The 12,127-nt window shown below is 42.9% G+C and overlaps 1 protein-coding gene and 1 long non-coding RNA gene across 6 annotated transcripts in view; one reads left to right on the top strand and one right to left on the bottom strand.

The window, feature by feature from the left end:
- TAFA1 (TAFA chemokine like family member 1) overlaps positions 1-12,127 on the bottom strand; it is a 666,172-nt gene that overhangs the window by 398,486 nt on the left and 255,559 nt on the right. The window lies entirely within an intron of this gene.
- On the top strand, positions 5,166-11,490 carry LOC109496585. The gene is made up of 2 exons (XR_002152722.2): positions 5,166-5,939; positions 11,204-11,490. It is a non-coding gene; the product is annotated as an uncharacterized LOC109496585 (long non-coding RNA).

Genomic DNA, 12,127 nt, shown 5'->3' with positions numbered 1-12,127 from the left:
AACCACTCTATGTTCAGTTTCCTGTGTTGACATGAGTTGGGACAGAAATAGATGAGTGCAGGTAAGATGAGGCTTGCTGTTAATTGGAAGGGAATCCTACACCAGATTCCAGGCATTATTAAAATGCGGAAGTCAGATCTGGCATCACTGTAGGAACTCAACTTTTTTTTTTTAGGGTGTTCTGGTTGTGAAAAAGTTGTCGAGGTTCCAGAAACCTTCTCGTTCATTCTATTAAAAAAAGCAGTCTAAATATCCCAATTATAATGAACAGTTCCATACATTTAGTTTAAAAAGAAGAAGCTGACAAAAGACCACAGACTCTTGTCTTTATAATAACAAGACACATTGTGCCTACAGTGAATCAATATTTCCCCATAATGGCACTTGTCTCCCACTGAATTCCTGGCAAATTCTGCAGAGGAAAGCAATGCTTACAGTACATTGTCACTTTGGTATTTCAGGGGGAATTATTCATCCCCACGTATTATTGAAACAGTGCTCACTTTACAGAACCAGTCCCCAACTCGAATTTCCAATGGTGCATATTTCTCCTCTTACTGCTCTTTAAATGCACAATTAATTTCTAAGGTTAATTGATCTCGTATTTGGTATGTCAATATTTGCATGTGTTAACATAAATAAATATATATAATGATAGATGCAACAGTGTAGTAGAAATTCATTTCCCCATGGAACTCATTAAATACAATTAAAATACGCCGGTAGTTTCCAGAATTCTAAAGGTACACCAGTGCAAACCTAAAATATTGGACAAATACAATTGGATTCTACGTGGCCACACTCAAGGAGAGTGATTCACAGAGCAGAGGAATTTGCACATCCTGCTTCCTTCACAATTTCCCCCTTGGATGATGGCATTTGGAGCGTCAAGTCCCCCAGTCCTAGAAACTTCTAGCAATGTCAAATATATCCTAATTCTACCTGAAAAAAATTTGCAGTGATTCAGTGCCCAACTAAGTACAACCTCACTATTACGGAAACCAACCATTGATAATAACAACAATGGAGCACTTAGCAATACTACTGAATGTCTGCCACGGGGCTGGTGCTGTGGACTTTCCACTGTGCATTCCTACGGCTATCGGGACTCACAAGCCAGCTGCGATGTGGGATAGCTACGCCCTCTTGACTTAAAATCAAACTCTCTCTGGCTGAATGTCATCTGACAGGACATTCGCTCCTTCATCTAATCAAAAAGTTGAAGGGACAATGAAAAACAGGAGATTTGGAAGAAAACAAAAAAACAAGGTATTTATATGAAACAACGTGAAGTGACTGAATGCTTGAGGGTTTTTGTTTGTTTTGTTTTGTTTCTTTCTGCGCCTAGAAGTCTCTTAACATATTACGAGGGAAAGGACAGATTATCCTACAAAGTACTCTTATTTCTAGACCTTGAGAAACTAGTTTGGGAAACAATAAACCCCTGACATAATGGAAAAATCATTCTGGTGCTTTCACTCTTGCCTTTTGAAAACTTGTATCCTTGAAAACACTATTATGAGATTTTCCCCTCAGTCAAATCCTTGGGGCCTGAGTGGCTGATGGCAGGTCCTTAACAAACAGGTGAAAAGCAGAAGGAAAGTACCCTTTGAAATGTCAGCGAACCACTGGGCCAAAATTCACTATCAACTGAGAAACAAATTAATTGATCCACACTGTATCTCATCAGAATGCTCACTGATGGAGGAGAGAATCCCACATACCAGGTGATTTTTTTTTTAATTTTTTTCAACGTTTTTTATTTATTTTTGGGACAGAGAGAGACAGAGCATGAATGGGGGAGGGGCAGAGAGAGAGGGAGACACAGCATCGGAAACAGGCTCCAGGCTCCGAGCCATCAGCCCAGAGCCCGAGGCGGGGCTCGAACTCACGGACCGCGAGATCGTGACCTGGCTGAAGTCGGACGCTTAACCGACTGCGCCACCCAGGCGCCCCCAGGTGATTTTTTTTAATTACACCTTTTTGATTTGTATCCACCCAAGAAGGAGACAAATCAAGAAAAAGAAAAAAAAATCCCCCCAGGGTCTGTTGTTCACCCCACCCCCTTTCTCCATTTAGGAACCCAAAACATATATATTTCGTTTCCTTCCCAACCTGCTCATTTAAAAAAAAAAAAAGAGAGAAGTAACAAATGCACTCTGTGAATGGGGTTGCCATGGAGAAGCTGTTCCAGGTAAAGAATAGTCACTACAGAAAAGTGGCATGCGGCTTGTCAGCAGAAATGCTGCCGCAGCCCCAGAGCAATCATGATTCTGCCCCTGCTCATTTAAATACGACAGGGTTCTGCAGGTCTCCAGAAAAGGCTCTGTCCCTTCGTGGGGGGGCCTGGCTTTCCAGAGGAGCTGCGTCCTGGCTGTTTGTATTTAAATCAAAGCACACACTGTCGTATTTAAGAGAACCCTAATGAAAATCCTTTGTTTAAAGCTTTTCCTCTGGTTTCAGAGCGTCAGGTTTACGTATAGTGGGATCAACCCATAGAGTTCTAACTTGGGACCTCCGCCCTTGTGCAGTCAAATGCTCTACCCCTGAGCTATACCCCCTGGACCTCCGCCATTGTGAAGGAAATAAAGGTCCATTGTGAGCTGCCTTAGTTTTGACTCTTTTTCTTGAAAAAAGGCATCGGCCCAAATCAGAGGAATAAGTACAAGTTTACCTTTCTGGAGTCCAGCCTTTTTCTCTGCTGGTTAAAAATTATTTTTATTTTTAAAAAATTGTTTTTAATGTTTATTCATTTTTGAGACAGAGAGAGACAGAGCATGAATGGGGGAAGGCCAGAGAGAGAGGGAGACACAGAATCTGAAACAGGCTCCAGGCTCCGAGCAGTCAGCACAGAGCCCGACGCGGAGCTCGAACTCACGGACCGCGAGATCATGCCCTCAGCAGAAGTCGGACGCCCAACCCACTGAGCCACCCAGGCGCCCCCAAAATTATTTCAAGACTATGTAAGTAAATTTAGGTTCCTTTATTAGACTTCAGCGTAACAGCTCAGGTTTCAGAGAAAGGAAGTATGTTTAAGGGGGCACGAGATACACACACATACCCTAAATATGCAGGAACCATATACATCTATCATCATACCTAAGGTTGTTTCAATGTAAAATGGAAAGAGAATCTTGATATTTTGGAAGGAACAAAGAAACGGTGATTGCGACTCAGTTAAGACTTGTTCAAATAAACTTGCTATTCAGCAAGCCCTCATGATCTAATCCTTCAAGAATCGGCTTCTAGCTTTAAGCATGCAACAAATACCACTGACATTTCTTAAGTATCTATTATGTTCCAAGCACGAGGCTGGATCCTTTATATTCATAACTGTGTTTGGTCCCCAAAGTAACTCCATGGTGGTTTACAAACAAGAAAATAGTGGTTTAGGGGCGCCTGGGTGGCTCAGTCGGTGTAAGCGACCGACTTCGGCTCAGGTCATGATCTCACGGTTCGCGAGCTCCAGCCCCTCATCGGGCCCTGTGCCGCCAGCTCGGAGCCTGGAGCCTGCTTCGGATTCTGTGTCTCCCTCTCTCTCTGCCACTCCCCTGCTTGCGATCTCTCTCTCTCAAAAATAAATAAACAACAACAACAACAATAATAATAATGAAGAAGGAGGAGGAGGGGAGGGAGGAGGAGAAGAAAATAGTGCTTTAGAGCGGTTAAGCAACTTGCCAAGGCCTATTCTTCCATACTCTGGCCAAGCTGAAGGTTCAAACCTGGGTCTTGCAGACTCCTGCAGAGTGTGTGTTTCTTCCTCCACGCTGCCAGAAAATCAGGAAATGACAAAATTCAGCTGCGGGACCGCAGCCACGCAAAGCACGTGCCCCATCACTGAGGACTGGGACAGCATCAGAGAAGAAACGATAGAGGCTTTGTTTGGCCTGGGCTAGGTATCCCGGAGATGCATTATGGCAGACACTGCTGGACGACCATCTGAAATCCACTCTCCCCGGCTCTTTGCTAACAAGTGGCAACATGCCCAGCTTCACTACTACACTTGCCAGGCTGCTGTACAGACATGTGTGGCGAGTGACATGTAATCAAAAGCCTCGGGTAAGGTTTGCAGCGAAGTTTTCTACAAGGGTCTCGTTGGGCCAGTCTGTCTTCTTGCTTTTTCACCTGCCTGCACACCCATCTCAGGGCTGAAAGGTGGGTGACAAGTCATAATAATCAGAGAGGAACTCAGAAGATAGAGACCAGGGGCTAAGAGACTTCACTAACCTGAAGACAGTGATTCAAGTCCTGGTTTCTTGTTTATGTAAAAGAAAATTACTGTGGATCTTCTTTAAGCCAGTTTTACTTAGGGCTTCGGTCATACAAAGTCAAAACCAGCCCAATTGAAACCTCCAGGGCGTTAGAAGAAGAAAGAAAAAGGAGTCAGAATTCGTTCCTTTGTCTTCCCAGTGCGATGATAGCATCCCGGAGGCTAGAGACCTTATCTCTTACATCTCCTTTTTTGCCTCCCCCAATACCCAGAACTTTTCCAGATAAACAGCGGAGTCTATAGTCACTTGCTTACTTAAGCCAGTAGATATTTTAGAAAAGAGCCAAGGAAGGTCTAACTTTCCGGATGTCATTTTTTTTTTAAAGCTAAACCCAATTCAAATACTTTAGGAAAATATACCCTGGATGGATTCCAACAGGCCACTGACACTGACTGACCGTAAGCACCATCCACCTGAAGAAAACAACAACCCAGAATTAAATTTGTCTCTCAAAACGACAGTGGCTGACAAAGGAGATATGTGGATATTTAAATCATAGTTGGCAAAGAAACGACTTTTTACACACACACACACACACACATGCACGTGCACACAAACACACACCTATCAGGGGTCCTTGTAGAAACTCATCCCACTAAGACTCTGAAGGCAACTTGAGTGTCGGTCTCCTGATTGAACCCCCTTCTCCCTCTAAGGACTCACTGTGGCCTTGTTCCCTTTCAGGCCATTGGATCTATTTGCTTTTGAAATCTCCAAATTCCCCCCCCACACCCCCAGTGCCCAGTTTGTATACTTACTCTCTCCCCTTGCACATGCCTTGGTAAACCTGGGTGGCTCAGTCGTTTGAGCGTCTGACTCTTGATTTCGGCTCAGGTCATGATCTCATGGTTTGGTCAGTGAGATCGAGCCCCATGTCTGACTCTGCAATGGCAGCACAGAGCCTGCTTGGGATTCTCTCTCTCTCTCTCTCTCTCTCTGCTCCTCCCCTGTCCAAATGCACACACACTTTCTCTCTCTCAAAATAAATAAATAAACAAACATTTTGTAAAACTAGAAGGCATTGCTCTACAGCTGCTTAATCTTCTCTAAAGCCACAGTACCCCCACTGGTAAATGAATAAAAGAATACAATCTCATCTGGTTGTTGGCTAGATTCTATGAGGTTATAGATTAACAAGCCTGGCATAGTATAAGCTTCGTGAGATATACTCAATCAGTAAATATTGGTGGCCTTGGTTGTATGACTCAATCAAAATTCAATCTCATAGCGACATTTATTTTAGCTCTCCCTTTACTCCAATCAATTAATCAGGGATCTCCTTTTAATCCAATTAATTAATCCAATCCAATTAATCAGTCGTCTCCATTGCACTATTCATTTCAACTAATGTCCACTCTTATTCTGATGCCCAGCCCCAATCCCACACTCTCCAAGAGTCCAGTCCAACCACTATGACATCAGAAATGCCTCCAAGTTTTGCATTCCATCCAGCCCCTGGGGCTTTACAAACTGAACTTGAACCACAATGCTACAGTGATTCTAAGACATGAGCTTGAATGCTGAAGGTTTTATGCAGCCCAACGCCCTGCAGCAAGACACCCAAACACCCACCTGCGCTCAGTAGCTGAAACCCGTATTCACTCTGCGGATTTAACAGTCCACAGCAACAGCGAAAAAGTTTGCTTAAACCACCTCAGAGCAACACTAGTAAGTACAGCGGCAAATTGAAGAAGGGCAGCAGCATGGTGGTGAGAAATCTGAAAATAAACGTAAAGATGCCGGAAAGGTGGGACTTGAAGGCAATTGACCTATGCTCTTCCTCTGGGGAGAATAGAGGCAACTGATTGGCCAGCTCAAACAGTTCCGACAGCCACCTTAGAGCCAGACTCTCCTTTTGGGAATGAGTATGAGTCCAGGGGTGATTCTAGAGAGATGACATCATGCATCATCCAGAGCGTGGGAGAATGTGGGATCTCCCAAGAGGAGCTGTAGGAATCACTGATGAGTAGAAACAAACAAATAAATAAATAACCACTACTTCATGATGGTTCCAAAGATCACATGGGCGACCAGTCCCATGTCGCTGCAAATAATTACCCAGGGAGACGCTAATTCCCCAATTCATTCATTACACATGGACTGGTTTCCTAAAATATTTATTAAGGCATTATGCCGGTACTAGGGATAAAATGGTGAATCGTCAGAAAAAGTCTCTACCTTCATGGAGCTGCTCATCCTTTGGGACAGGCCAACATCAAACAAGTCATCAATGAATGACCAAGAGAATAACAGGTTATGAAGGAAAAGGACAGGGTGATGGGCTGGAGACGAGCTGGAGAGGTGACAGGGAGGGCTTTACAGGGGGCGTAATATTTGGGCTGAGACGGTCACAATGAGAAGGAACCATCTCTGCAAAGATCTAGTGCAAAGAGAGTCTTGGAGGCAAAAGGAACAGAGGTACAAAGGCCCCGAGGCAGAAAAGACTTGGTGTGCTTGGGGAAGAGAACTATGACAATACAGGGAAACCGAGACAGGAGAGGTTGAAATGGACAGGAGCCAAATTGGAAGAGCTGTGGAGGCTGGAGTACAAACTCAAGGTTTTACTCTAACAAAGGAAGGTTTTAGAACATTGCAAGAGCAAGCCCCAAGCTCTGCTGTGGCTTGGATTCAATGGAATAAGAGAAACAGGGAGACGACTTAAGAGGCTGCTGTGGAGGCCTGTATGGTTCAAGTGAGTCTGGGCAACGGCAGACATGGGAACAAATGGCAGGATTTGAGCTGATCTTGGAGAAAGAACCACTTGTGGCTTTTACCCAAAGGCCTCGCTACTCCAAATGTCAGCAGCAAGCTGTTCAAGTGCCTGAAATTTCTGAAATTACATAATTAAAAGAGAGAACGGGTTATGTTCAAAACTAACTCAAGGCAGAGATTTTAGGAAGTTTTGCTTCCAGGTTCAGCTTCCTGAATGCATGGCTGCTTTGTTGTTGGCCAACTCTTTAAACTAACTGAGGTGCGGTGAGTTCTACATCCCAGGGTCTGTCCCAGGCTACCTGGAAGGGTTGTTGTGAAAAGTTAACTAATTAATAACAAATAAAGTAAAAGCCTTTAAGGCTCTAGGCCAATATTTCCCAAACCAAAACACGTTTGTCCCAAGAAATAAGAAAATAAACATTGCGTAGTCAGACACAGGTATAGGCTTCTATATCACAGGACTTATCAGAGCCTTTAATGAATTAATGGGTATGTTACCGGCCAATATCATACTGCATTTCTCAAAATTATTTCAAGAAGGAGGTTTTTTTTTTTTTTTCCTCTCAGACCACCTGGTTGCAACTGCCATGGAACCCAGTTTGGCAAACAGTGTATTACACTGAAATGGAAAAGACTATTACTGAGACACCAGGAGCCCTTTTAAAATCCAGAATCTGCTAGCAGGGATCATGTATTGCACAACTTATAATTGTCAGGGCTTTGGAGAAGAATTGCCAGGTTAGGGAGTCAGCATCTTGCCTAGGTGCCAAACACATAAGGTACTGATCACACAGTAAGAAGAAAAGAGCTGCCTAGGTAACACATTTTAGAAATGGAGCCTCCCATAAACCATAGACGAAACCTGTGAAGTAGCCGTATTGATCTCCACGTAACAGATAGGAGAACTGGGCTCGAAGGGGTTGAGTGACCGACATCAGTACATGCAACTAATGTGAAACCAAGAAGGGAACTTCTAACCATTATACCAAAGGCTCATTAAAAAAAAAAAAAAATAGAGTATAGTGACACACAATGTTACAGTAGTTTCAGATGTACAACATAATGATTCAAGTTTTCTATACATTACATTCTGCCCACCGCAAGTGCACCTACCTCTGTCATCATACAACTTTATTACAGTATCATTGACCATATTCCCCGTGCTGTGCCTTTTACTCCTGTGACTTATTCATTCCACAACTGGCTAGTGTGGCACCTGTTCCAATTCTAACCACAAGGAGCAGCAGAGAGCAAGACTGTCAAGGGTTATTTAAACCCTGGCTTTCCCACTTACCAACCGTGTGATGTTAGGCAAGTTGCTTAACCTCTCTGAGCCCTGGCTAACTCTTCTGCACCAGAAAGATAGTAACAATGCCCCCCATCCACTCTTAGGTTTGTTTTGAGGATGAAATGGGACAAAATAAGTACTTAGCTCAGCTCCAGGCACATTGGGAGACCCTATTAAGTATTCAGTCTTGCTTACTATTTTGTATAGGATATTTAATTTGTATGTATAATTTGGGATGTTTCAGGGGCAAAGGCCCCCTGCGGGAATTCTGGGTGCCAAAAGATGAGGAAGAGCTTCACACTTTTCAGAGTTTTGATTAGCATGATTTATTCTGATGTCAAAGTCAAGGTTTAAGTGACAAAGCACAAAAGCTACACATTTTCACTTAATCTAGGGAGACTATCTTTTTCCAGAAATCAGCTTTGAGTAAAAGACTATTATTTTTTTTTCTGGGTGCACTCAGTTTAGAGTTAACTCACTGAGCCTGAGCAATATGAAGAAAATTGGAAACCTAGTGAGAGATAAAGACTTAGCTCCGGATGTCTAAATGATTCCCAAAGTATTACTCTAAGTACCAGATTTTCTCTCCATGGAGCGTGCCCACATAATAGCAGGTGGGGACAAGCACAGGAAGAACGGATCATGAGAATGTGGTAGACAACCAGGAATGACATGTGTGCATATGTGTGGAGGGAGTCTGTTGTGACTATGAATAAAGCTGCTGATTTAAAATCATACCTATTCTCGCCTTAGTTAAATCCACAAGAATCCAGTTTTTGACCTTTAAAAAACAATATCGTCTTGTTCACAGTCCCCTGTGAATTGCTTGTCTACTTAATAAAATTGTTGCCTGGCTCATAAAGTTGTGGCTGAAGTCCTGCCTCTTAGCCATTAACTTCAGGATCTGAGCACAGTCTTCTATTCATTACACTCTTACGTCTCTTAGCAGAAGGATGTAGAGTCTTGCTTAGAATTGGATTTGGATGGCCTCCGATCTTGATGAGTTTAAATTGGAAAACAAGATGTTAGATTAGTATGACGACTACGTGGAACAAAGTGTTTGGCCTCTGGAGTCAGCCTGCCTGACTTTGTGTCTTGGTTCCACTACTAAAGGCAAACTCTCTAAGCCTGTTAATTCAGTTGAATACCTGAATAATAATAATAATAATAATAATAATAATAATAATAACTACATGACATCAGTACCTGATTACGAGCATTAAAGGAAAAGTAGGGTACCTGGATCTTAAACACTCGCTATCAATATTGTCACCACCATCACCATCACCATTATCACCATCACCACCACCATTAATCATTACTATTATCATCAATCACCACCATTCCCACCACTATCAGCAACACCATCATCATTACCACCATGATCACCCTCACCACCACAATCATTACTGTTAATCACCACCATTGCCATGACCATCATCATTATCACCATCATCACCCTCACCACCACAATCATTACCACCGTCAATCACCACCATTGATTGCCATGACCATCATCATTAACACCATCATCACCATCACCATCACAATCATTACCACCATCAATCACCACCATCTCCATGACCATCATCATTACCACCATCATCACCATCACCATCACAATCATTACCACCATCAATCACCACCATTGCCATCACCATCATCATTACCACCACCATCACCATCACCACCACCATCAGCACCACAATCGTCATCACCACCACCATCACAACCACCATCATCAACACCATCACGAATCTACAATCACCATCCCCACCACTACCAGCAGCACCGCCATCATCACCACCATGAGCACTACCACTGTCAGCAGCAACAAAAATGTCAAAGTCCACACAAACCTATAAGCCCGATTCTTCAAGATCCACTTAATATCTCCTTATCTTCTTTCATTTCTCCCAAGCCCATTTTAACCTGTGCTTATGTTTTCCATGTTACAAGTAAAAGCAATTTTAAGCCTAACAGGAAGTTAATCAAGAGCCATTGTGGCAGCTAGCTGTGGTCTTTAACAACCTAATTTCTATTTCTGCCTAATTTAGATAGCTTAACTCAAATGTTCTGCCCTCCGTCCCTTTTCTGACACTCATACACTATCAATGGCCTTCATATTTTCTGATTAATCCCTAAATGAGACTCATCGTCTTTTAAATATTTATCTGTAAAGACTTCTCCTCCCCTTTAGTTACCAAATGAGTCTACTCAGATCTACTCAGGATCTTCAGAAATATGACTGCTGAATTTTGCTTGGGGTCTGATATAGCAAAAATCAGTTAATAAAGCTCATTCATGAGTTTTCAGTTTATATTAACTGTTCTTGCAGGGAAACCCTGTTGTACACATTTTATATTTTCAGGGCAGGTAGTAATATCATTATTCCAAACCAATATCCAAAAATACTGAGTTCATCAGATTCTGCAGACTAAATCTCTAAAACTCCCATCTTCCTCTTTTTAGAAAGACAGAAATTATGAGCCTATTATATTGAAGAGTTCACACAAACTGCTCTTCTGTAATGAAACAGGAACATGACCACTCAGTGAAGAACATTCTACATTCTCAAGCAGGCTGGCAGGATTGCTGGGTCATCACTGTTAGTGAACGAGGTGCATAGTCAAACGAACCCCCATCTAACATGATGTGCCTCACATTATAACCTCCCAGGGTACAAATATCATCCCATGATGTATTCTTGACTATGCCTTTGGCCTATAAACTCTGTATTTTGTCTATAAGCTCCCTCTTGCTCTGTATTTGGTCTATAAGCTACATCTTTATCTATTATTCCAGCCTGGGACAGGGCCCATAACAGAAAATCAATGGATATTTGCTGATATGTAAAGCATGTTTATGTTTGGAAATATATAATTTTTGAAAACATAGACAGCCATCAAATTCACTATTTGTTTTCCTTCAGGATTACAGGGGAGAACTGAATGATCTCCAAGACGAAAGATGGAAGTAACCAAGCAAGACATGAGAGCCTTCCAAGGAAGATTCTGACAACCAGTTGCCAAGTTGCTGGTACAGCACTTAGTAAAGAAAATTGAGCAGTGCACAACTGATGTGCTCATTATCAAAGTCTAAGAGGCATATTTATTTGTTTGTTCACTGATTGAGTCATTCAACTAGCATTGGCTGAGTGCCTAAAGTGTGCTAGGCACTGGGGGCTCAACAGTAAATAAAGGAAATGGAATTCACAGATTTGCACAATGGCACCGGCTTTGGCATTACAGTTTTAGAACAGCATATGTGTCTCAGTTTGGGTCCTAGAAATCAGAGCCTGAGACAAGGACTTGTACAGGTAGTTTATTGTGAAAGTAATTCTGTGAGACAAGAACAAGGAAGAAGGAGAGTGACACAATGAAAGAGCAAGTCAAATATAAGTGAGTGTTTTGAAAGTCTGTGTTGAAGGCAGTAGGGGCTGCTGAGAATCCACTGGGGCCTCTGAGGAGCACACACGGCACTTTCTAGAATTGTCCACCAGGAAAGTTGGAAGGCTGCAGTGTTTACCCACTAGTCAGCACTGTCTCCATTGGCTAAAGGTTGTTTGCAGGCTACCGTTATACACAGGCTGAGTGGGTTCCCTGGAAAAGACCTTGAAACAGGAAGCAGGAAGGCACCTGAGGCAGGTGCTGCCAGCTTGAAGGGAATCTGAGACCCTGAGGCACCGCCCGCCACAGCTGTAGCTAAAATGAAGGGTAAATTGGGGAACGGCAACTTGAGACACCAAAACCCAGGGACTGTCATTCTTTAAGAAGCCTTAATGAGGGCCCGCTTCCAGGCCCTTTGCTAGGATACTGTCTGTGAGCTTGAAAAGACAAAGGGCTTCCACATCTCC

This window comes from Felis catus, chromosome A2 (genome assembly GCF_018350175.1).
Source record: "Felis catus isolate Fca126 chromosome A2, F.catus_Fca126_mat1.0, whole genome shotgun sequence".
Classification (NCBI taxonomy): domain Eukaryota; kingdom Metazoa; phylum Chordata; class Mammalia; order Carnivora; family Felidae; genus Felis; species Felis catus.
This window is presented reverse-complemented; position numbering and strand designations above follow the sequence as displayed.